Genomic DNA, 23,602 nt, shown 5'->3' with positions numbered 1-23,602 from the left:
GCACTGTACGTGCGCTCCCGCATGTGGTATTTTGTGGAAGAGCCACACTCAAGGGGCCAACGAGCCGCATGTGCCTCGCGAGCCGCGGTTTGCCGACCACTGCTCTAGACAAAACAAGATGAAGCCTGTAAAAGAGGCTGTTTTATTTAAATTACAAGCAAGAGGTGATCGAATTTTTAAACTACGTTTAAGGTGAGGTCCTTGGGTGGAATTCAAGGGGAAAATAGTGAAAAAGAGAAAAAAAAACTGTCCAGGATTCCACTACCCTGGTACAACTACTATGAGAACTCTGACACATTTTCATTTACTTTTCTCCTAAGTATTCATTGTATATATAGTCGCAACTGGCAAGACCCTCTTCCACCGAATTACCCTCCCTCCCAACACGTGTATTCTTAGCCTCTGACCCGGCCTGTCACGCCCTTTATCCGTCTAAGGATAGTCACTGAAGTTGGGACCTGCAGGGATGCAGGTGGGTAAGCATCGTCACTGGGCTGCTACCAACACAGTGCTGACAGCCCAACGCCCAAACCCTCCCTCTCTGTCCTCCAAGCCAGGGTCTGTCTCAGTGATGTCCTCTCTAACCCCAAATTTTCAACAGTTTCTCCACTTTCTGAAACCTGGTCTCCCTGAGGACACTGCTCCCTGCGGTGTGCTCTCCCACTCCTGTTGTGCCCCAACCCTGCTGACCTCCACAGTCGGCCTCCTGCCTCCCCCCCTCACCCCGTGTCACTGGCCTTCCTTTCTCTCTACACTTGCCCCCCTTTCAGAGGTGCTAGCAGACGTCACCCTGCTGCCCCTCTTTGCTGCAGTTGTCAGTAGAACCGCCTAAACTGTCACCTTCCTCCCATTCCTCCAGGATTTTAGCCCCTGACTTGGTTACCTTTGCCAACATCACTCAACTATAAGTCCTCGGTGATTTATAGGAACACTGCCCCAGTGTTCCTTGACCACTTGTCCATCAAATATCTTGTCCTCCACCTGACTTCAGCTCCCCGCTCCCTCCCCGCCCCCCCCCCCCCCCCCGCCCCCAGTCATACTCCAGAGCATGTCCCTGCCTCCACCATCCATTTCAATCTTTCCAACCACAGCGTGTTTACCCAGCTCACTCCCTTTAGTATACTCCCAATCTAAGGGGATCTACGATGCATTGATTCTACCATCTTTTCACTGTTATCAATATTCTCCACATCCTCACTTCTTTTTTTAAATATATCTTTGTTGATTTTAGAGAGGAAGGGAGAGGGAGAGAGAGAGATAGAAACATCAGTGATGAGAGAGAATCATTGATCGGCTGCCTCAAGTTCACAACCCAGGCATACACCCTGACTGGGAATCGAACCCTGACCTCCCTGTTCATAGGTCAACGCTCAACCACTGAGCCACCGTGACTGGGCTTCACTTAACTTCTTCTTAAACAGCTTATCATCATTCACTTACTTATTCCCCAATTCCTTTGCCTCTCCTTCTCTTCATAATATTCATCCAGCAAAGCCTCGACCTCAGTTAATCGGACTCTCCACGTAACTCCGTGTCTGCACCCATGCAGCTCAACATGGCTAGGCAAAAACAGCCATGCAGTAGTCTCATTTTAGACTCTCAGTAAGAAACCAGGATCATGATCTGGGCATCCTACAGCATCTCCCTGGTCCACTAACTCTCCCTCCCTCCTAGCAGGTTATAGTTCATATCCTCTGTCCTCAAACCTCCAACACCTCCTCCTCCCCACCCTCACTCTTGGCTCATGATCTTGCTCTCTACTTCTCTGGAAAAAAAAAAAGCAAGCAGTCTGAGGAGAACTTCCCCGAGTTCCCCTCATCAGCGTGGTTACTCCTAATGTATACTCCCAGCCACAGAGCTTTCCCTGTGGTTGCTCTGGATGCACTTCAGTGACCCTGGGGCCGGTCCCTCTCATCCCGCTCCATATCCCAATCCCTTTCCTACTCGAGGGCATCGCACCAGCAAGCTCCCCTTTCCTGCAGCATCGTCTTTTCTCCTCCATGCGTTGTTTCCAACAGCAGGCAAACATGCTGTTAGGTTCCCAGTCCTTAAAAACCCCAAAGTTAATCTGTCATTAACCCTGTAAAACTGTCTTGTCCCTCCTGCTCAGAACCCTTTAACAGCGCCCATCTCACTCAGAGAAAGGCCAAAACCCACACAGTCAGACCTCACCTAGGACTTGACCCTCTGTGTTCTAGCCAAGCTGGCGTCTCTGTCTCCACTTTTCCTAGAACCCATACCAGGCATGCTTTCTTAGGGCTTGGCACTTGCTGTTCTCTCAGACTGAATGCTCACCCCCTCCCTTCACATCCTGAATCAAAAGCCATCTTTGAGCAAGACTTTCCGCAGCTTTCCTAAGTAAAACTAAAATTGCCACCACTCCCCCCATCCCCAAACTCCTGCTCTCACCCTTGCTATATTTTTCTTAGCACTTACAGTTTTCTAACATGCCACATAACGTACTTACTTGTTAGGTTTATTGACTGTCTCCCTAGTCGATATTCAGGGAACTAGAATATAAGCTCCGTAAGAGCAAGAATTTTTAAAATTGCTTTTTTCCTGCTGAGTATATTCCTAGCACTGAGTCCTTGTCACACAGTAGGCGCTCAATAACTATCAGCTGCATAAATGAATGATGAACATCACAGACACAGACATAATGTCGTATACTTTTAAAGTTTTCACGATCATGCTTACTTATGATCCTTCTATGGCTTCTGCACTGAGGGTTCACTGAATCAAATGCATGGACCTTCCTGTGATGCTCTATCGTACACATGTCTTTGTCTTTCAAATAGAATGTGGCTTCAGAATGAGAAGAGTTAAACTCCCGAGAGCCATCAGCAGTCCCCTGAGTCTTCTTCCTGGCTTGCATTTTGGTTTATACCAAGTCTAGTTTGGAGGGAGAAGGTCTTTGTGTCTGTCTTGGGGAGGGAGCAGAGATCTTGGGAGGACTTCAAAAAAGAATATTTGGCAACAGAAAGCGTCATTCAGAGCTTAGACATAAAACCCATCAGAGTCTACGGGGGAAAAAGGGGAGCTGGAGAGGAAAGGTAGAATCAGTCATGTTGCCTGAGACTGGTTCTCTGGGTCTTAAGGGCATTGTGGCCCAAAGCAGCTTCCACGGATCAAAAGGGAAAAAAAAGGTGGCATTCCACAACAGCAATCAAGATTTTAGCCGTGACTGAAAGTAAAAATAAAAACAAAACCACAACAGGAAGGAGGTTCCAAAACAACAGGGGGACAGTAGCCAGGGAGGTGGAAAGACCTGGGTTGAGGCTGCAGAGCTGAGGGTCAGCCTGGCAGGGGTTGTGGGCTTCCCTCCACTCCCCTCCTCCATGTCCAGAGCCCAGCACAGAGCGGAGGCTAACAAACATACTTTATCGAACATGCCTAACCCAGGAGCACTAACTTTTCAAGTCGAGCTGCTTCTACCTTTGCACCAGACTTCACAGAACTGGCCTGTTTTTTTCTCTTTCCTGCACCCTCTCCCCTTCTGCTCAACCCACTGCCGGCATCATTTTCCCATTTGTTGTTTGTGTCCCCACTCCACAATGGAGCCGGCGCCTGCTACGTCAATCCCTGAGCTGCCAAACATGAATTTCCATTTAAAAACAGAGTTTCGGGGAGAAACAGACCAAGGAGTCACCGTGCAGACTCCAGCCTCCATTTATTACTCCAAATACAGGGTTCTTAGCAGGTTCTTGTTTTTTCTCCTCTGGAGGAAAGCTTGTTTCCATAGGAGGATTTCCCCCCTTTGTGTTCCTTCTTTGTTCACAGTTTTAGTGTTTACTTCTGCTTTTTATCTTTGCATAATCCTTGCTGTTTCAAGAATCTGAAGAGATTCTGGGCTGGAATCCCTCACCCTTCCCTGAAACCGGCTCTGCTCCCTGCCAACAGCAGCGACACATTTCCCTCCTCATCCCTTTATGTCCAAGCTGTGAAAGGAGGCTGGTGAATCCCAAGAACAAACCTCGGATGACCTGCTGTTTGTTGATGGGGTATTTTTCAAGTCTTCAACCAAGATTTTGTGTAACAATTAATTTGTTTCAATAGAGTTCCTGGAGAGAGGGTTCCAGCCAGTGTGGGCTATGTGTGTAACCATTGACCTATTCAGAAGGCCAGCCAGGCTGGGGAGGTGGAGGGCATGAGTGTAGGAGGAGGGAAGCACACTGCTCATAGCACAGCTGTGCCCACTGAGGCAGGTGGCTGCTCCCCAGGACTAGCTCATAAAGCAGCAGGAGAATGGGGGCTGGGGATTGCTTAGAAAACACTGGAGCAGCAGAAGTGACACCGTGAGGGCACCCCCAGCAGACAATAACCTCATGAATGCAGGGCTCTTCTTGTTTTGTTCACTGTGTCCCCAGCACCTAGCTGTGTGCACACGTTGTGACTGGTGTTTAGTAAATATTTGTGGAATGAACGAATGAGATATATAAGGGCAGGGCAACACAAGAATCCTCTTGAATAAAAAGGAGAGTTTTTTGAAAGAGTTAAAGCTGCTGTTTTCATGTTTACTTTTATTACAAAACTAGAGGCCCGGTGCACGAATTCGTGCACCAGTGGGGTCTCTCGGCCTGGCCTGCAGGATCAGGTCAAAACCGACTCTCCAACATCCCCCAACGGGTCCTGGATTGTGAGAGGGTGCAGGCCAGGCCAAGGGACCCCAATGGTGCATAATCGGGGAGGGACATGGGACGGCTCCAGGGCGTGTCTGGCCCATCCCACTCAGTCCTGACTGGCTGGACCCCAGCATCAAGCTAACCTACCAGTTGGAGCGTGTGCCCTCTGGTGGTCAATGCACATCATAGCTACTGGTTGACTGGTCGACTGTCTTCCCCCTGGTGGTCAGTGCACGTCATAGCGAGTGGTTGAGTAGCCTTAGCATATCATTAGTATATTACGCTTTGATTGAACGGATGACCGGATGGCTGGGCACTTAGCATATTAAGCTTTTATTATATAGGGTATTCATAATTCTGCTGAAACCCTGGGTTGGTGTGCTGGAGAATAAAACATGAGTCACTAAAGCATTTTGGGGGCTTCAGGCAAAGACTATGGTGTCTAGTTTTGCCAAATATGATGAGATGAGAAACTGTATGTAGAGGTATATTTATTTATGTGAGTTATTATACATACACAGAGTTACAACTTATTCAGCACTTGCCCCAAGTCAAGGCACTAATTCTTCTAATACCCCTAAGATGTTGTGGCATTATTATTCCCATTTTATAGAGAAAAATTGAGGCTCTGAGAAGTTTTAAAAAATGGCTGAATATAAGGCAAATAAAGTGATTCTTCCTTTTCCCAATGAAAATATTTCCCCCTTACAAAAATTTTTGGCTAACTTGAGTAAAAAAGCTTTTATAAATGAGTACAAAATCTCTTTATGCACTGTTCAAAATAGGGGAACTACAAGAGGTGACTGATTTAATTTTTACTTTGGCCAAAAAAACCAATGTGTTCTTAAACCATTTCTATATGGTTCTTAAACCATATAGAGCCCACCATACAGAGCTGAGGTGGGCTTATTCCTAATGTTTTTTCTGGCCAAAAGACAAATAAATTTTGGAGGATCCCTTTCTTGCTAAAAAAAAAATCAAAACTTTATATCATCTTTGGAAGTTACAGTTACTAATCTGAATAATGCTATCCCATGGCAATTAATTAGCTTGTAGTGTTATCTCCATAGGAAATAGTAAAATTCAGAAAGTCTGAATTCTCCAAGTGGATTTCTTAGAGACAACTCCAAAAAGACAATAAATTACTAAACACAGAGTAGGATTTTGATGTGAGAATGTTTTCAGTCTTCAACTTTATCCAAGAGCTTTCCCCTCAGTGGCTTAGGGGTTAGCACCCAGCCTCCTTACTTACATCAGCAGACTCAGAGGCCAGGGTTCCTTTTACCAGCAACTGCCAAAAAGGAAAACCGCAGTTTCAGGCCACAGACAAGACTTCATTTGCTGAGTCTGAATCAGACACACAGCCCCTAAATCTAAGGCTAACCTACAGAATATGGGAATAAATAGATTCAAGGAAGGAATGTAAGACCTAGTATAGTATTTTTCTTCCTGGTATGTAAATAATGTGTCATAAGGTACCTACTAGTATTTACCAATTTGATTTAATATACAATATTTCAAATGTTTTCATCACCACTAAAGCCACTTTTTGAGTCAACTAACAATTTTCCTCTGTGGAAACACACATTTAATTGAAACAGTGCCTGGGAATCTTTTTAAAATCCTGATTTCTGGGCCTCATCCTCCAGAAATTCTGTTCTTTGTTACTAATGTTGTGGCCCTACCCCATAACAAAGAAACAGAATTTCCGGAGGGTGAGGCCCAGAAATCAGGATTTTAAAAAGATTCCCAGGTGATTCTAGTGTGCAGTCAAGGTTGAGAACCACTGGTCTAGAGTCAGTCTACATAAGAGATAACACAAGCAGATATTCTAATGGATGTACTTTAATAATCAGATGAAAATAATTTATAATTAGCAACATCATTTGCCTTAAACTGTTCACAATTTAGGTTGATTTAAAAAATCTCTTATTTTCAGAGTGAGCAAATTGGACCTTCAACCCAAAGTCTGAGTGGACGAGTGTGAATGAATGAGATCTTGAATTATTTGAACATGAGCCCCAAGGGCTATCACTTTCCCACTGAAACCTAACACAGCCCAGTACAGAGACTTTTTGTGTGTTTTCTCCTTTTGACCCTATTTAACTTTTCTATTATAAAAAGCATGTATATGTATTCTAAAAAATTCCCAAAATATGTAAGTTTAGTAAGTAGAAAGTGGAAAGCAAGCCACTTCCTCTTTCCTCAATCATTTAATGTGGCTTGTGGACCAATCCAGCCTGCAGCCAGGTTAAGTACAGCCTGTGAGCTAAGCATAAGTTTTACATTTTTAAATAATTACAAAAAAATCAAAAGAATATTTTGTGACACATGAGAGTTATATGAAATTGTTTTCAATGTCTATAAATAAAGTTTTATTGGCACAAAGCCATACCCATTTGTTTGTGGCTGCTTCCACACCAGAGCTGCATTGTTGAGTGGTACCCCTGGTCTAACAGAATAGATGCTGTACCCTTTCTGAAAAACACCTCTCTTTCTAACTCATTATCTTAAGCATCCATCTACATATCAGACAAATTACTTGACACAAAACCTCCTTTTGACCAACAATCCTCTTTTTTCCAATCAATTATATTTGTTGCCATCTTACGTTTTCATAAACCCATCAACTCTCTAATAGGTATTTCACCACCAGCCCTTTCACGGCCAGCCATGCATTCAAGGGTATTTCTTCCCCTCCTCACTCATCTTGCAGTGAAGGAATACTGAGCTCAGGGAGTACAAATTGGAAAGGGCTCAGGAGAAATGGGAGCAAAGGTCCTGTGACTTCCCTTTTTTGGTAGCACACAACCCTGGTAAGCAATCCCTCTCCCACTTGGCTGGTCAGGTCTGGTGGAACATACCCTATGTAATTGTGCTATGTGGTTGGGAAACTATTTGCCAAGCAAATGTCTTGAGTGAGTGGGCAGTATCAAATAAAAATGTTATTAGATTTTAGTCTTCTGCCCTTTAGCTAATGTGAGGAACAAACTTTAGACTGTGCAGTTTATACACCTAATTTCCAGTGACTCACCAAGTCATATAAATCGGATTTTACATTAATTTAGTTTCTGCAATTATTTTGATGGCACTTTGTTGACATTCTAATAGCAAATGTGTTTTTTCTTTAAAGATTCCAATTTAGTCAGTAAATCTGTACTCATGTAGGTGGTCTTTGATATTTGCTTTAGTGAGGATAATGAAAAAAAACAGCTATGCAAAAATGATTTCTGGGATGATTTTCAGGGATGGCTTGAATTAAGAGTTGATTTTTTCTCTAGAGGAAATTTTCTGTAATAGCACTAATATTTTAAAAGATAAAACTTTTTTGACTTGGACCTTATATTTTATTTGTTAGGCAAAGTTGGCAGGTGTTCCAGTTACCTACTGCTACATAACACACCCTGCCAACTTTTAATGGCTTAAAACAATAACCATCTTTTGTTTTGCTCATGAGATCTGCAATTCTGGCAGTGTTTAGTGGGGCAGCTTATCTCTGCTCAACTGAGGCTGGAGGGCCCACTGGCAAGATGGCTCACTCACATGGCAAGTTGGTGCTGGCTGCAGGCTGGGAGCTCAGCACCCTTATTTCCTTTCCTGGTGGGCCTTTCCATGGGGGCCCTTGGGCTTCCTCACAGCATGGCAATTGGGTTCTAAGAGTTGGTATTCAAAGAAGCCAAGGCAGATGCTACAAGTCTTCTTGTAGTTCACCTCATATGTCACAGGGCATCATTTCATTTCCACTGCATCCCACCAATTAAGCGAATCATTGAGACCAACTCAAATTCAAGGGGAGTGGAATGCCATCCACATCTCAATAGGAGGAGTTGCAAAGAATTTATGGCCATTTTTAATCTACCACAGCATATCAAAGAAATGACGTACATGTGTCTCTGAAAATCATGTTCTGGATATTAAAGTGGCAGCAAAGAGAAGCCAAGAATAGAATTAGAGTATGCCATGACTGAACCAGCTCTCCTCAGAGGAAGTAAGCCATAGATGTCAAGAGCACAGGCTGCTGGTATGACTCCTAGACATAACCCAATGTCCTATACCAGCTCCCTGACCATGGACAAAATTGCTTGAAATTTCCATGGCACCATATCATCTTCTATAAAATGTGAGTACGGTTTGTCTGAGGGAAATCAAGGTTCTGTATTTTAAATAACTTTAAAACATCAAGAATCTAACAAATAACATAAGGACAGAAAAACACAAAATAATAAGTGCTCTATGAATTTTCACAAACTGAACACACTAAAAGTGACAGGACTGGGGAAACAATAGGGATAGGGACTTTGGCCAAGATGTGGGCAACGGAGAAAGCAGACCCGTGGCTCCTGCCAGTGTTTGCCACGTGGAGATAAAGGTGGAGTGTGGGCCCCTGTCTGGGACTCTGCGGAAAGGTTTGGAATGATGACAAGGGGATGGAAAAATGAAAGGGGACAGAACAAAAAGGGATGTCAGCATAACCGAGGTGGACGTTTTCGCTGTAGCTAAGCATGGCAGGGATAATGAATATAGACTCAACTGGGCTCAAAATTCTGGAAGGAAGCCTGGTCTGAAGGTGTCCTTGCACAGGAAGGAGGCTTCCTGATGTTGGGAAAGATACAGAGACAAACCTACCACAAAGCCAAGTGCTCACCTTTCACACTGCCGCCTATTTTAATCACCAAAGTATCTTAAAGAGCTCCACTCCCATGACCAATTGTCCTAAATCTTTCTCTCCCACTCCTTTACACAGAGGGAGACTTGCTTTTTCTACTTTCCTCACTGTCTTACCTTGCTTTTCTGTATATGGACCTTTGTATGGAGTTCCTAAGGTTCTCTCTCATAGCACACACACCCTATTGGAAAATGTCAGCACTTCAAATGCTTTTTGGAAAGAGGTAGAAACAAATGAAAACAAAATCCTATTCACTACTCTGTCTATAAAATTTGAGGCATCTGGTAGACCTCTTCAAATAATCTCAAGGCCTCCTCAGCTGTCTATGGAGCATGGTTAAACTTTAAGCAGTGGCTAATGGAATTCTGAGTAGGGGTGGGAGGAGGGAAAATCGGGGATCATTAGCAACCAACTGCACAACTGGCAGATCTAGGGAATGGCTGCCCATGGGGTGCAGCTGGTAAGAGCAACATCAGGAATATTTCTGCTTTATTCAGTAATATTTAGATCAAATTACCATCTGAACATTATATACAGGGTGGGGCAATAGTAGGTTTACAGTTGTTCATATGGAACATAATACAATAATGAATAAATAATACAAGGATAAATTCTGTGTTTTGCATACTCACAACTGTAAATCCACTTTTGCCCCACCCTGTATATGTCTGCAGCTGACTAAGTGAGACAGTGCACAATGCATTTAAAGCTTAGTTGCCTGGCAAAGAGTAGGTGATCTGTAAACCTCCCCAACCCTTTTCCTCTCTTCTATTGCTCTGTCAGGCTGTGTATGATTACATGAAGCTTTATGTATCTAAGAGTCCTGCAGGTTACCATCAGCTCTTTTTCTCAAGCTCTGCGTCCTGACTGATCTGAACTACATGGCTACCATTGTTTGCTTTCTTTTTAATCCTCATCTGAGGATATGTTTTTTAAACTGATTTTTAGAGAGTGGGGGAGGGGGAGAGAGAGAGAAACATCCATGTGAGAAACATCGATTGGTTGCTTCCCATATGGGCCATGACCAAGGATCAAACCCGTAATCTTTTGACTAGAGGATGACACTCCAACCAACTGAGCCACCTGGCTAGGGCTACAATGATTTTCTACTGACCTGGGAAGAAAGATGATTTTGAATCATTTCATTCATGTGTGTAAGAGCTCTTGAGTGTTTCTGGAAATGCTACATGTCTTATAAATCATCATTACCTTTACCAGTATACTGGTAAAGCTGGTTTTCCATGTATGTGAACACTTTTTTTATGCTCAGCACACATTCTACTGAGAGATCTAGGAACTTTAAATATATCTGGAAGATGCAGATATAGATTAATAAAATCAAAGTGAAGAAAGAGTTTTCCCTTAAAACTCATTTTTTCCCCACTCTGTATCCTTTCGTGCTTTGTACCAAGCCTTGCCTTGAATATTTTAGGTGGTATAGTATGAAATACAACGAAGGAATGGTAACTATGTATTGGCTTCTCTTTGGTTAAGACAACTCTAGATTCTTCACACTTTGAATAAAAGCCCTCACTCAAAAATTGAGGATGGCTGTAACTTTCACTTAAGAAAGTTGGCATTTTTTAGGAGGAGAGTATGGGTGGTGATGGGAACACCTTTAAGGCTCTACAAATAATAGTAACTTATGAGACAAGGGCAGTTTATACCACTCAGAATTTAGCATTGAGAGTCTACACTTGGGTTTAGGTTTTAAAATATTTTTAGGACAGTCTCCTAGAAGTGGGATTACTGGAATAAAGACTATTACTCATTTTAAAGCTTGGGAATACAGATTTCAAACTTCTCTCCCAAAAGATCATTTTGATTTTTATTCCCACCACAGCCGTGCCAGCACAAGAACCTCTATTCCTTTACTATCTTTACCACCTCATTGACATTGTTTAGTTATGAGATTTAAAAATATATATTTTTTGTATTGATTTCAGAGAGGAAGGGAGGGAGAGATAAAAACATCAATGATGAGATGTTTGGCTGCCTCCTGCATGCCCCACACTGGGGTTGGAGCCCGCAACCCAGGCACGTGCCCCGACAGGGAAATGAACCATGGCCGACACCCAACCACTGAGCCACGCTGGCCAGGCAGTTGTGAGATTTTTCCCCATACATTTATTGCCATCTGAATCTCTTCTGTTGTGAACTGCTTGTTCATGACCTGTGCAGGTGTGGGATCTTTTTGACTATGGTTTTATCATGTGCACTGTTAGTGTATAGCCAACATCACAGGCCTCCAGAGGCCTTTGTGCACTTTTGAAGCAATTCTGGCTGCAAAATATAAATAGGATGAGACAGAAAAAGGAATGACTCAAACAAAGCTCTTAGTGTTGTCTGAAGCAAACAGCACATTCTCTTGAGTGTGGGTCAACATGACTAGCACTTCATGCTGAAGACAAAGAGCTGGCTCTGGCTGCTGAGTCACTTAAAGAAATAATGTTCCACTTGGCAATAGGACTTTAATGCCTTTTGCAAATGAAGAAGGGCTTATAGCTACCCCAAGCTCCAAGCAATGCTTTATGACAACAGGGTGAATATATCCACATTGACAATGCTTCTCGAGTTTTTATGTGGTTACGACTTAAGATTCCCATGGTAAAATGTAAATATTGTTAAGTTGAAAATGCATTTAACGTTACACAGTTGAGCCCGGGTTGTTTACTCTTGTGATCGCATGGCTGGTTGGGAGCTGTGTGGCTATCCAGCATGATAGAATATCCTACCGCATGCCGCTGGCCCAGGAAAACATCAAAATTCAAAATGCAAAGTATGGTTTCTACTGAATGCATACTGTTTTTGTAGCATTGTGAGGTTGAAAATCCTAAGACAAATCCTCTGTACATATATATGACACACACACACACACACACATACACACACACACACACATATATATGTGTGTGTGTATATATATATATGACATATATATGCTATGATTTAATACAGTTAATCTTTCTTTCTTAAATTAGGACTTAAATGTCAAATACTGCAGAGATGGAGATTTTTAATAAAATGTCTGAAATCCAAAAGTCCTTTCTGAGTATTTTGCTGCTTTAAGTGTTAACTGGTACCTCATATTCATGGGTGTGTCCCTGATATCCCAAGTTCATCATTTCCTATTTTAGGCCTGATTTGCCTCCTATATTCATAATTCCTGCCCAATGGCGTGTCATCTTCCAAGGTACTCAGAGTGGCTAAAGACTTTGACATAGTCTTTCTCTCTCCTTCTTCTTTGCCCTATACACCTAATCACCAAATCCTGGAGATTCTTCTCTTAGTATTTTTTTCAAAATAAACTATTAATTTTAGAATAGCAAAATTGTAATGATAATACAGAATTTCTGTATTCTCCTGACCTAGATCCCCCCAATGTTAACACCTTACACTGCCATGGTACACCTGTCACAACTAAGGAACCAACACTGATCCAATACTATGAGTAACCTCCACGCTTTATTCAGATGTCGCTCATTTGCCCTATGGCCCCTTTTCTGTCCCAGGACCCCATCTCCAGGCTACACTGAGTCCTCTTGTCTCCGTAGTCTCCTCTGATCTGGGACAGTTTCTTCACATTTTCCTGGTTTCTGATGACCTGCACAGTTTTGAGGAGGAGTCCTGATCAAGTATTTTGCAGAACTTGGGTTTGTCTGATATTTTTCTCATGTTTAGACTGGGGTGATTGGTTTTTTGGGGGGGGGGAGGGGGGGAGGATAGTCATAGAGGCAAAGTATCATTTTCATCACAAATATCAAGGGTACATGCTGTCAACACGACTTTCCACTGACTGCCTGGCTCAGGTAGTTGTTTGCCAAATTTCTCTCCATCTTAAGTTCCCCCTCTACTCCTGCCCCTTCCATACTCATTTTGCAGATGAGGAAAGTGAGGTTGGAAGTTAAATGACTAAATCAAGGCTGAAAGGTAGCAAGCTGAAATTGGAATGTAAGGCTTCTCGCTTCTAGTTCTGCTGTTCTTTCACAGGGTTCAGCAAACGGTGATGGTTTGTGGGCCACCTCCTACCCACTGCCTGTTTTCACAAGCTAGACACGGTTTTTCATATTTTCAAAAGGTAAAAAAATTAAAAGAATAATATTTTATGACTGGTAATACATGAAATTCAAGCTTCAGTGTCCATGAATGAAGTTGACTGGAACACAGTCATGCTCTAGCCACTTTTATGATACATCAGCTAAATTGAGTAGTTGTGACAGAGAACTAATGGCCCACAAAGCTTAAAATATTTACTATCTGGCCATTTACAAAGAACGTCTGCCAACCCCGTGCTACACCACGGTATTAATTACCCACCCAAGCAGCCTCGTCTTGGTCAGGGGCTGGAGAAAAGAAGTCCTTCATCCTAAGAAGGCCTGTTAATTGTGCAATTTACAAAGCGTGAAATAAGGCCCTCTTTAGGGGCTCAGATCTTAGGTTTGTGGCTTTCCCACCCTTGCTGATGAAATCACATATGTGGGGCAGAGTGGTTGGGAGTGGGAATGAGACAGACTTGCAGAGACAGGGACACAGAGCAGTAAGAGACAGAGAAGCACACATACCCTGGCTGTTAGAACAGGAGCAGTGGGAAGGGACTTCCTCAATGAACAGATGATACATAACTATGTGTGCAATGAGCTCAAAATACTGTACCCTGGGCAACTGTGTGACAGGCTAGGCCTAGCCGCTAGGGGATCTGTAAATGCAAGCACTGAGGTGCCCCTCCCACTTGTACTGCACAGGCATTCTTAGAAACTTTACTGCGTGTTTCCAAGTCTCAGCTGCTCCAGCATATTCCAGAGAAAGCCCCTCCCAGCCTGCTGCCTCTCTCGGAGCATGACCCACTTCATTCCCCTCCACCAACGAGAAGGCTGGCTACTCGCCCAACTCCAAAACTGCTCTCAGTTTATTTTTAACCGAGGAAAGAACAGAGATGTCTCATGATAGCTATATGCAGGGGTGTTAAGTTATCTGATTTTAATTATGTATAAAGCACAGAAAATTACTTCTGATTTTTTCTCAATATCTTTTGTGAATAGTCATTTTTCTTTCCATGCTCATCTCAAATGCTGACGAAATTTCTTAGTTAGGAGGCCCCTCCTTTTGAAGAGGATTTTGCAAAGTAGAAAAGAAGCTGACATTGACCAAGAATCAGGAAAATGGAATCATCTTTGGAGAGAAAAATGCAACTGTCGCAAAAAAGACAAAGGGCAAAGGGAGGGCCCTGAGGATAACTTCATGAAAGTAGATAACAAGCAAAACAGCTAAACTTGGAAAGTTCAAGGTTAAGGACATTGCTGAGGCTGTAACCACGTTGACCTAAAGAACTCTGCAATTGTTTCAGACTTTATACTTTTCTAAATGTGTTTACCATAGCAATGCTGTGTGGTTAGGAATTTTAAGTTAAGCCCACAGAAATGAAATGGTTCATTTAAGTTGCTCCATGAAGACACAGCATGTCAGATTCATCATGAGTATACTCCCAGAACCTGGCCTCATGCCTTGGAACACAGCAGGTGTTCAATAAGGAGTTGCTAGAAAAATGTCATTTGGCCAGATGATAAATCCCCCAAATCTTCTGCCTCCTGCTATTTACATTGCTAATGGATGAAGATGGCCCTCGCTGCAATAAATGGCCCTCTCCCCCCTAGCCCACCTTCAGAGTGCCATTTGTTGATTCATGACTTGCCAGCCTGGGCATCATCGAGGGCAGGTCTGCCTCTCAGTGAGTCAGCTGTGGACAAAGAGAACCAGGAGAGGGACTCAACATCCATTTCTTGAGCATTTTAAATTAATTCCAGTTCAGGGGATGGATTATACTCATCTCAAAAGGCAAATGTAGACACCACAGTGTTCATAGAGGATCAGTATTTATAGAGGAGATGCTACCTTTCAAAAAGTTAAGTCTTAAAACTGCTTCCCAAGCTTACAGATAGGACTGGGTTTACTTATCAGTTTAGCAATCTACACTAATAAAAGACAAAGATGCTAATTGACCATACCTTCACTATGCCCCAAGCCACACCCACCAGCCAATCAGAGCGACTATATGCAAATTAACCCAACCAAGATGGCGGCTGGCAGCCATGGAGCTGAAGCAAGGAGGCTTGGTTGCCCCCGGCGATGGAGGAAGCCAAGCTTCCCGCTGGCCCTGGCCGGCTCTGAGCTCCACTCAAGGCAACAAAGTTTCAATTATAGAAGATAAACAAACCCCAGATACCTGCTTCCAGCCAGCCTCCACTGGGATCTTGGGTGGCTGAGGAACGTGGCCAGCCTGCAAACAGCCATCAGCCCCTCACCCAGGTTGGCCAGGCACCCCAGCGGGGACCCCCACCCTGAAGGGGCTGTGGTCAGCCTGCAAACAGCCATCAGCCCCTCACTCAGGCTGGCCACACCCTCATGGGGTAAGAGTCCCCGCTGGGGGGCTTGGCCAGCCTGCAAACTGCCATCAGCCCTTCACCCAGACTGGCCAGGCACCCCAGCAGGACCCCCCCACCCCCCCCCGCCCCAAACTGAAGGGGGTATGGCCAGCCTGAAAATGGCTCTCAGCCCCTCACCCAGGCTGACCAGGCACCCCAGCAGGATCCCCACCCTGATCCGGGACACCCTTCAGGGCAAACCAGCCAGCCCCCATCCATGCACCAGGCCTCTATCTTATATAATAAAAAGGTAATATGCAAATTGACCTTAACAGCAGAACGACTGGGAATGACTGGTCACTATGACACACACTGACCACCAGGGGGCAGACATTCAATGCAGGAGCTGCCCCCTGGTGGTCAGTGCACTCCCACAGCGGGAGCTCTGCTCAGCCACAAGCCAGGCTGATGGCTGCCAGTACAGCTGTGGTGGTGGGAGCCTTTCCCGCCTCCTCAGCAGCGCTAAGGATGTAGGACTGCAGCTTAGGCCTGCTCACCGCTGGCAAGTGGGCATCCCCCGAGGGCTGCCGGGCTGCCAGAGGGATGTCTGATCCTCCGGGGAGCAGGCCTAAGCCAGCAGGTGGTCATCACCCGAGGGGTCCCAGACTGCAAGAGGGCACAGGCCAGGCTGAGGGATACCCCCCCGCCCGAGTGCACAAATTTTTGTGCACCGGGCCTCTAGTAAGAAAATGAAGTACAAGATCAGAATTCTGCAGAATTCTCTACATTAGCCTCTTGGCCAAAGCCGTATCTGTAAAACAGAAGAGTAAGAGGATGCATCAAAAAGCTGAACAAAAATCCAGCTGTCTTTTCATTATTTTTTCATAAAAACAGCCAACCTCTCAATCACAGTACATTTTGTACAATCTGCTCATTAACCCCTATTTACATAATGATGCAACTATTTGAGGTCACAATTTTCCTTGCAGGAAGCCTGGTTTAAAAGCAAATACCATCTCAATGCTACACAAGGCATGAGGATACTGAGTGAACAATGTGAGGGGTTTTCTAGGCCCCTTAAAATTTTTTCTCTTTTCAATCTCTGGAATAAATTGGAACTTCCTGGTTATGCCATCTAACTGCATTTTAGAAACGAACTGGGAATAACAAGGCATTAAATTGCTTTGCAAAAGAAATCATTTTTCTGATTCAATAAGTGGTGCTGCGGGTGGGGCCCATTCAATACCTGATCTGAATTAGGTAGAGCAAAGGAAATTTTAATGCTATTAAAATGAGATATTGGTTCTGAAAGATGATGTGGAAATAATTTATTTAAAAGGAAAACCCAAAGAGTAGGTAGTCACAAGCAAAAGACTGATTTTGTAATTCCCAAGAACCTGGTACATTGTCCCCAGAATTTGCTACCAGGCCACCCAGCTATGATGGGATAACTAGGTATATAAAGCCTGGTATCTGCCAAGGGCACATTGGTTCCTCAGGTCAAGCACTAATAAGTCATTGGCTTGATGGTGGGAAAAGCAGCGACAGTTTTGTTTTTTTTAACAAGATAACAGAGAGCTCACAGTCCCCAGAAGGAAAAGTTATTTTCTTGCCAGCATTGGTCAAAAGGAAAACTTTTAAGGAACAATCCAGCAAAGGCTTCCTCTCCCAACCCCCATTCCACCAAGGCAGGAATAGAATTATTTTTCCAAAATGAATCAATGTTTTAATAATACTTATATATTTTAAAAAATTTATTTTTATTGATTTCAGAGAGGAAGGGGGAGAGAGAGATAGAAGCATCAATGATGAGAGAGAATCATAGATCGGCTGCCCCCTGCATGCTTCCTACTGGGGACAGAGCCTGCAATTTGGGTATGTGCCCTGACCTGGAATCAAACCGTGACTTCCTGGACCATAGGTCAAGGCTCAACCACTGAGCCACATTGGCTCGGCAATGTTTATGGTTTTTGATAATAGAGGTGACTTTACTTTCTTTACGAATGGAGAGAAATTGGAATTAATTACTTATGGGTTTTTGTTTGTTTCATATCCTTCTGTATATGCTATGAAATCTCAGTTATTAGGCTAGAAGGAACTTGGAGAGCTCATTGGATCCACACCATATCCCCTTGCTTCAAAGTGTGGTCTTTGACAATAGCATCAACATCAATTAAAGGCCTATTAGAAAGGCAGCATCTCACCTTTGCCCCAGATCTCATGAATTAGAATCTGCACTATTGCAACATGCCCTGGGATTTGTATGCACATTTGCATCCCCTTTTCTTCAGTTGTAACTTTTGTTGAGTTTGAGAAGCACTCATTTAACCTACAGATGGTTAGTGGTGGTATCTGAAAATCAGAATTGCTTTGGCCACTGGTAGGATGGGTGCCTGGGTAGCATGCTCACCCCTAAAGGAAGGCAGGGTCCCAGACCATGTGGAGGAATATTATCAGAAGAACAGTGAATGGATGATGGAAGGCAAATCAAGATATTCCCAGATGTCATAAACTATTAGGGATTAGCATTTATCCAAGTCAGTTCAATGAGACTCATTTGTGGGACTTTTGCTGTATCTAGAGAGAAGGGGAAACTTGGTTCTAAGGTTTATCAGGTTGATAAACAGAAATAGAGCTACCAGGGAAACCATTGGAGAAGGCCTGCCTGCGAATGAAGCAAACCCCAGGGCTGGTAAGTGAGAGAGCCTAAGTCCTTATGACGTCAGCTGTGCCCCTGAACACAGGGCCACCCACTCTGTTTGTTAATACAATGTGGATGTGCCCCCAGGAGCTGTGCAGCAACAAGGCAGCCCTGCCTGGATGCAGCTCTGCCTGATGCACATTTTGACAGGACTTCTGTTATATGTGCCTATAATTTTCTCCTCTTAAAAAATGTTTGGATTATGACAGTTTGAGATAGATTTCATGTAGCTTGTAACTAAAAGATTGTTAACACGCATGGGGAAAGTTTGCAAAATATTCGTGTTCATATCCATCCCCAAACCTTCTGATAGACAGACTGACAGACTGACAGATTCTAATATGGCCTAGGTTGGGGTTGGGAACAGGAGAAGGTGGTCAGGGGTATGCATTCTTAAGCATCACTAGAAATGAAAAAGTCCTGTATAGAAGGGCAATTTTGCAATTTTCTATTATTACTAAAAGAATATACCATTTGGCCTAGTAATTCTACTCCTGAGGGTGAGATTCTGCCTTTCTAACAGATGCTGATGCTACTGTCAAATGACCTCTCTAAGTTCCTTCTAATAACTAAGATTTCATAGCACATACAAAAAGGATATGAAACAAACAAAATCCCCATAAGTAGTTAATTCCAATTTCTCTCCATATCACAAAGCAAAGCAAAGTCACCTCTATGGTCACATTTATCAAACTGATACTATATACAAAGTAGCACATGTGCTCAGAGATATATATTCAAGGCTATTCAATTGAATTTTGTTGGGATGGCAAAGGACTATATAGCCAAAATGTCCAACAATAAAAGACCGGCTAAGTAAATGATCCATCTAAACAATGGAACAAACATTCTGTCACTATTAAGAAAGAACATGGCAGCTCTATATTGGCTACCCTGGAACAATTCCCAAGATAAGGGACAAATGTAAGGTATGGAATAATAAGTATGGTATGCTAGCATTTGTGTAAACAAAGAGGGTAATTAAATAAGTACATACATGTGTATATATAGTAGGAATACTCATTTATCTAGGAAGAGAATGTCTTCATAGGAATAAACAAAACTTAATAATGATTGTTTCCGGGGAAGGGACAGTGTTGGGCAAGAAATCTACTTTATATCCTTTAAGTCGTGTAACTATTATAAGCATCCGTTACATATTTAATGCCTTGGCATAGCTGGGCCTTTCTGCTCCTTCTTCCTTTAGAACTGCTGGCCTAGAGAAGATGAGGGTGCATATCCCAGGCAAGAGGTATGGAGACTGAGTCATCAGCAGCCTCCTCTTCTCTAATTAGACCAGGAACTAAGCATGTCATAGCCACTCAAAAATTCTTGAAAAATCACTGACAGAACTGAATGTAATCAGTGGGAATGGAGCTGCAGAATCAGGAATGGGAGTTATTTTCCCCAGGAGCAGAAGTGTACAAAGATTGGGCCTTGGAAACATCTGTTTTTGCTGCTAGCATGCCGCAGGGGAGGAAAGGTTCCCGGCACTCTGTCCATTAGAGCAGTCCTATTGCCGATTACTTTCACGCGGCTGGAATCCTCAGCTCCTCAGTGGCCGCTGGCCAGCCCTATTGGCCATTTAGAATTACTGAGCCCTCCTCAGAGCACCACTTTAACTTCGGAAGATCTTCTCTTCTGGTACGCGTATAGCTGGAAACATTTAAAGCTTCAAGCGGTTGAAATGAGAAATGGAAGCGAGGCCGTGTGTTGGTTCTGAAGCGAGGCCGTGTGTTGGCTCTGAAGCTCTGACTCTCCTGATTACCGGAGAGTTAGATAGTCTCTGGCATGAGTCTGGGAGGCTCTGCAGTGGCTGCTCGATGACAGTGAAACACAAGCACAGGGACACCTCAGGGTGACCTGGGACCCTCAGAGCCAAGTCCACACACAGAGTGACAGCTGCTGTTGGGGAAGCCCAGAGACCGGTGTTTGAGGTCACTCTCATTTTACCATCATCAGCCTAAGTGTGCTGATGCTGTTGTTTCCATTAAGCTGTAACTCTCCTGCAGAGTAACCTCTGCTGCATGGATTCAGTTAAATGATGTTTTTTTTTTTTTTTTTTTTTATTAAATCTTTATTGTTCAGATTATTACATTTGTTCCTCTTTTTTCCCCCCATAACTCCCCTCCTTCCAGCTCCCACCCCACCCTCCACCCTCACTCCCCACCCACTGTGTTCATCCATAGGTGCATGATTTTTGTCCAGTCACTTCCCGCATCTCCCACACCCCTTTTCCCCCCAAGAATAGTCAGTCCATTCCCTTTCTATGTCCCTGATTCTATTATAATCACCAGTTCATTCTGTACATCAGGTTATTTATTCACTTGATTCTTAGATTCATTTGTTGATAGATGCATGTTTGTTGTTCATAATTTGTATCTTTACCTTTTTCTTCTTCTTCCTCTTCTTAAAGGATACCTTTCAGCATTTCATATAATACTGGTTTGGCGGTGATGAACTCCTTTAGCTTTTCCTTATCTGTGAAGCTCTTTATCTGACCTTCAATTCTGAATGATAGCTTTGCTGGATAAAGTAATCTTGGTTGTAGGTTCTTGGTATTCAGCACTTTGAATATTTCTTGCCATTCCCTTCTGGCCTGCAAAGTTTCTGTTGAGAAATCAGCTGACAGTCGTATGGGTATTCCCTTGTAGGTAATTGAGCCTCTTTCTCTTGCTGCTTTTAAGATTTTCTCTTTGTCTTTTGCTCTTGGCATTTTAATTATGATGTGTCTTGGTGTGGTCCTCTTTGGATTCCTTTTGTTTGGGGTTCTCTGCGCTTCTTGGACCTGTAAGTCCATTTCTTTCTCCAGATGGGGGAAGTTTTCTGCCATTATTTCTTGAAATAGGTTTTCAATATCTTGCTGTCTCTCATCTTCTGGCACTCCAATAATTCTGATATTAGACCGCTTAAAGCTGTCCCAGAGGCTCCTTACACTATCTTCACACTTTCGGATTCTTTTTTCATTTTGCTTTTCCAATTGGGTGTTTTTTGTCGAATCTTTGGTTTGATTCTTGAGCTCCTCTGGTCTGCTATTGGGTATAATATTCTTTATTTCAGTCCGTGTATGCTTACTTTCTAATTTCTTTATCGTAGCATCGAGGGTCTCATTAGTTTTCGTGAGGCTCTGCACAAATTTATGGCAAGCCCTCAAAATTGCGATTCTTAGCTCCATATCCTCCATTTCTGTCATGTTTTTTTGTCTCCGCATCTTTTATGCTTTCTTGGTGCACCCCCTTGTGGTCTCTGTGCGCAGTCTTGTTCTAGCCAAGCCTTAATTGTTGTAGTTAACACTAGAGGGATTTGACCACCAGGCCGACTGGCTGTAGGAATCAGCTGTATGGAAAACGTCTGCCTTCTGGGGAGGCGCTAATCCAGCCTTTGCCTGAGGCGATCGGCAAATGGCTGTGCGCAGGTTTTGGGCGGGGCGGGATCAACAGGGCGGGCGGAGGGAGCAGTTATGGCCAGGCTCAGTCCCGTTCCCAGAGGCTCTGCTTCTCAGAACCCCGGCAGCCGCTGCAAACCTCGGAGAGAAAGCTGCCCTCAGGTTCCAACTGATGCCGGATAATCCCACTTCTCCCGTTTGAGTCTGGGTCCCTAGAGACTCGCCCGGATCTGGAGCCCAGAGTCTGAGACTCACTCCCGACAGAAAACGACAACCGCGCCCTCAGCCACCAGCCCGCTTTGCGCGCGCACCTCGGTACCTTTGTATTTTCCACACTGCGCCGCCTCTGAGCCTCGATTTGCTGTTCTCTTTCCTTCTAGTTGTAGAGTCTCTCTTCAGCCAGCCTTCCTGTGGTTCTGGGTGATGTCCGTTCAGTCTTTTAGTTGTATTTTTGAAATGGTTGTTTGCGGCAGCGGTCTCCGGTGTTTACCTACGCCGCCATCTTGGTCTCCTCTCCAGTTAAATGATGTTTTAACAACAGTTGCGATCCCAGCTTTTGGAGGTAGAAACTCGTTCTCTTCCTCCTATTCCTCAGCAAAGCCTGTCCCTCCCACTGACCCAAATTACACATTTTACTGGTTATGAAATAAATTACTAGTAGCCTTCTGAACGTGATGTGTGTTTATGCACGTATATGTTTGGGGTGGTAGGGGGGTGAGTGGGGAGCGTGGCCCATGTTTGCTATCAACACAGAATTCATTTTGATGCTTTTTCCTAGTGAATACTTAGAAACTTTGGGCTTGATACCCTTCCAGGCCGCAGATTTCTTATCTGCCCTCCCTCCCTGGGGAATTAGATGGATGATCTCAAATTTTCTTATACTGCACCATCAGCACTTGGACCAAAAAGCACCCCAAGGGGACAGGTGGCATCTAAAAGAACTAGAGGTTTTGTTGTTGCTTTGATTACTATTGTTGGATTTGTGTGCTTTCATCTTTCACAATGCCTGTCTTAGGAAATGCTTAGTAAATACTTACTGAATTGAGCAACCTTTGTCTCCATTCCATCTGCCTATAGGACAGTGTGTGTGTGTGTGTGTGTGTGTGTGTGTGTGTGTTCAGTTTAAACATTAGAAAAACAGTGCAAGTGTGAAATTTTGCAGAACCTTAATGCATTAAAAATGGACTGTTATTTGTTGGTGAGCTGAGAGGAGATGTAGTTCTTTAAATAGTGGGGAATTTTAAAACTACACGGGCAGTTCCAGTTTAAACAAACTAGCTAGTGGCCTCTTGAATTTAGGCAGATTGTGACACAAGTCCAAAGAGGACTACTCATAGGGCCTTCGTGTTTGCAGAAATAGCTTCACCTTTGTTTCACTCTAAGCCTTCCCCTGTCCCTGATTTACCCGATAGGCATAGGACAAGATGCAGTCACAACAGGTGCCGGTGGGCCATCTGTCCAGAGATTTCTTTACGCACATCATTCTGGGCATCCACAAACAGAATTTGACTCTATGCACGTGACATGTGGTCAGCTAGCATGTGATTGTGTTAGACTGGATTACAGACAACACTCCTAACAAAATGCCCCGAATAGTCTGTAACCAAGTTTGAGTCACTGTTATAACTCTAGCCATAAAGCCAATGCTTGAGATAGAAACTCAAAAGTTGTTGAATAAATGAAGTAAAAAACAACAACACAAGACTAAATCCTTTGAAAGGAATCTGTTAAACCAAATCTATGGCAGCTTCTAATTTTAATCCCCCCAAATGATTTAAAATCTTATATTTGTTTCAGGTGTACAGCATAGTGGTTAGACAATTACATAATTTACAAAGTGATTCCCTGATAATTCCACTACACACCTGG

General features: G+C 43.6%; 1 protein-coding gene across 3 annotated transcripts in view; it reads right to left on the bottom strand.

The window, feature by feature from the left end:
* The window catches only part of TMCC3 (transmembrane and coiled-coil domain family 3), a 254,640-nt gene that overhangs the window by 99,926 nt on the left and 131,112 nt on the right, over positions 1 to 23,602 (bottom strand). Inside the window, exon 1 of one of the 3 annotated variants that reach the window (XM_070409563.1) lies at positions 14,945 to 14,962. The exons of the other annotated variants lie outside the window; for them this stretch is intronic. The gene's annotated coding sequence lies outside the window, so the exon portion shown is untranslated. Of the gene's footprint in view, positions 1 to 14,944; positions 14,963 to 23,602 lie in introns of those variants that run through there. 3 annotated transcript variants of the gene reach the window in all.

This window comes from Myotis yumanensis, unplaced genomic scaffold (genome assembly GCF_028538775.1).
Source record: "Myotis yumanensis isolate MYYU_CA2020_CCGP unplaced genomic scaffold, mMyoYum1.0.hap1 SCAF_3, whole genome shotgun sequence".
Taxonomy (NCBI): domain Eukaryota; kingdom Metazoa; phylum Chordata; class Mammalia; order Chiroptera; family Vespertilionidae; genus Myotis; species Myotis yumanensis.
The sequence above is the reverse complement of the archived record's forward strand: the minus strand, read 5'-3'. Positions and strand labels throughout refer to the sequence as shown.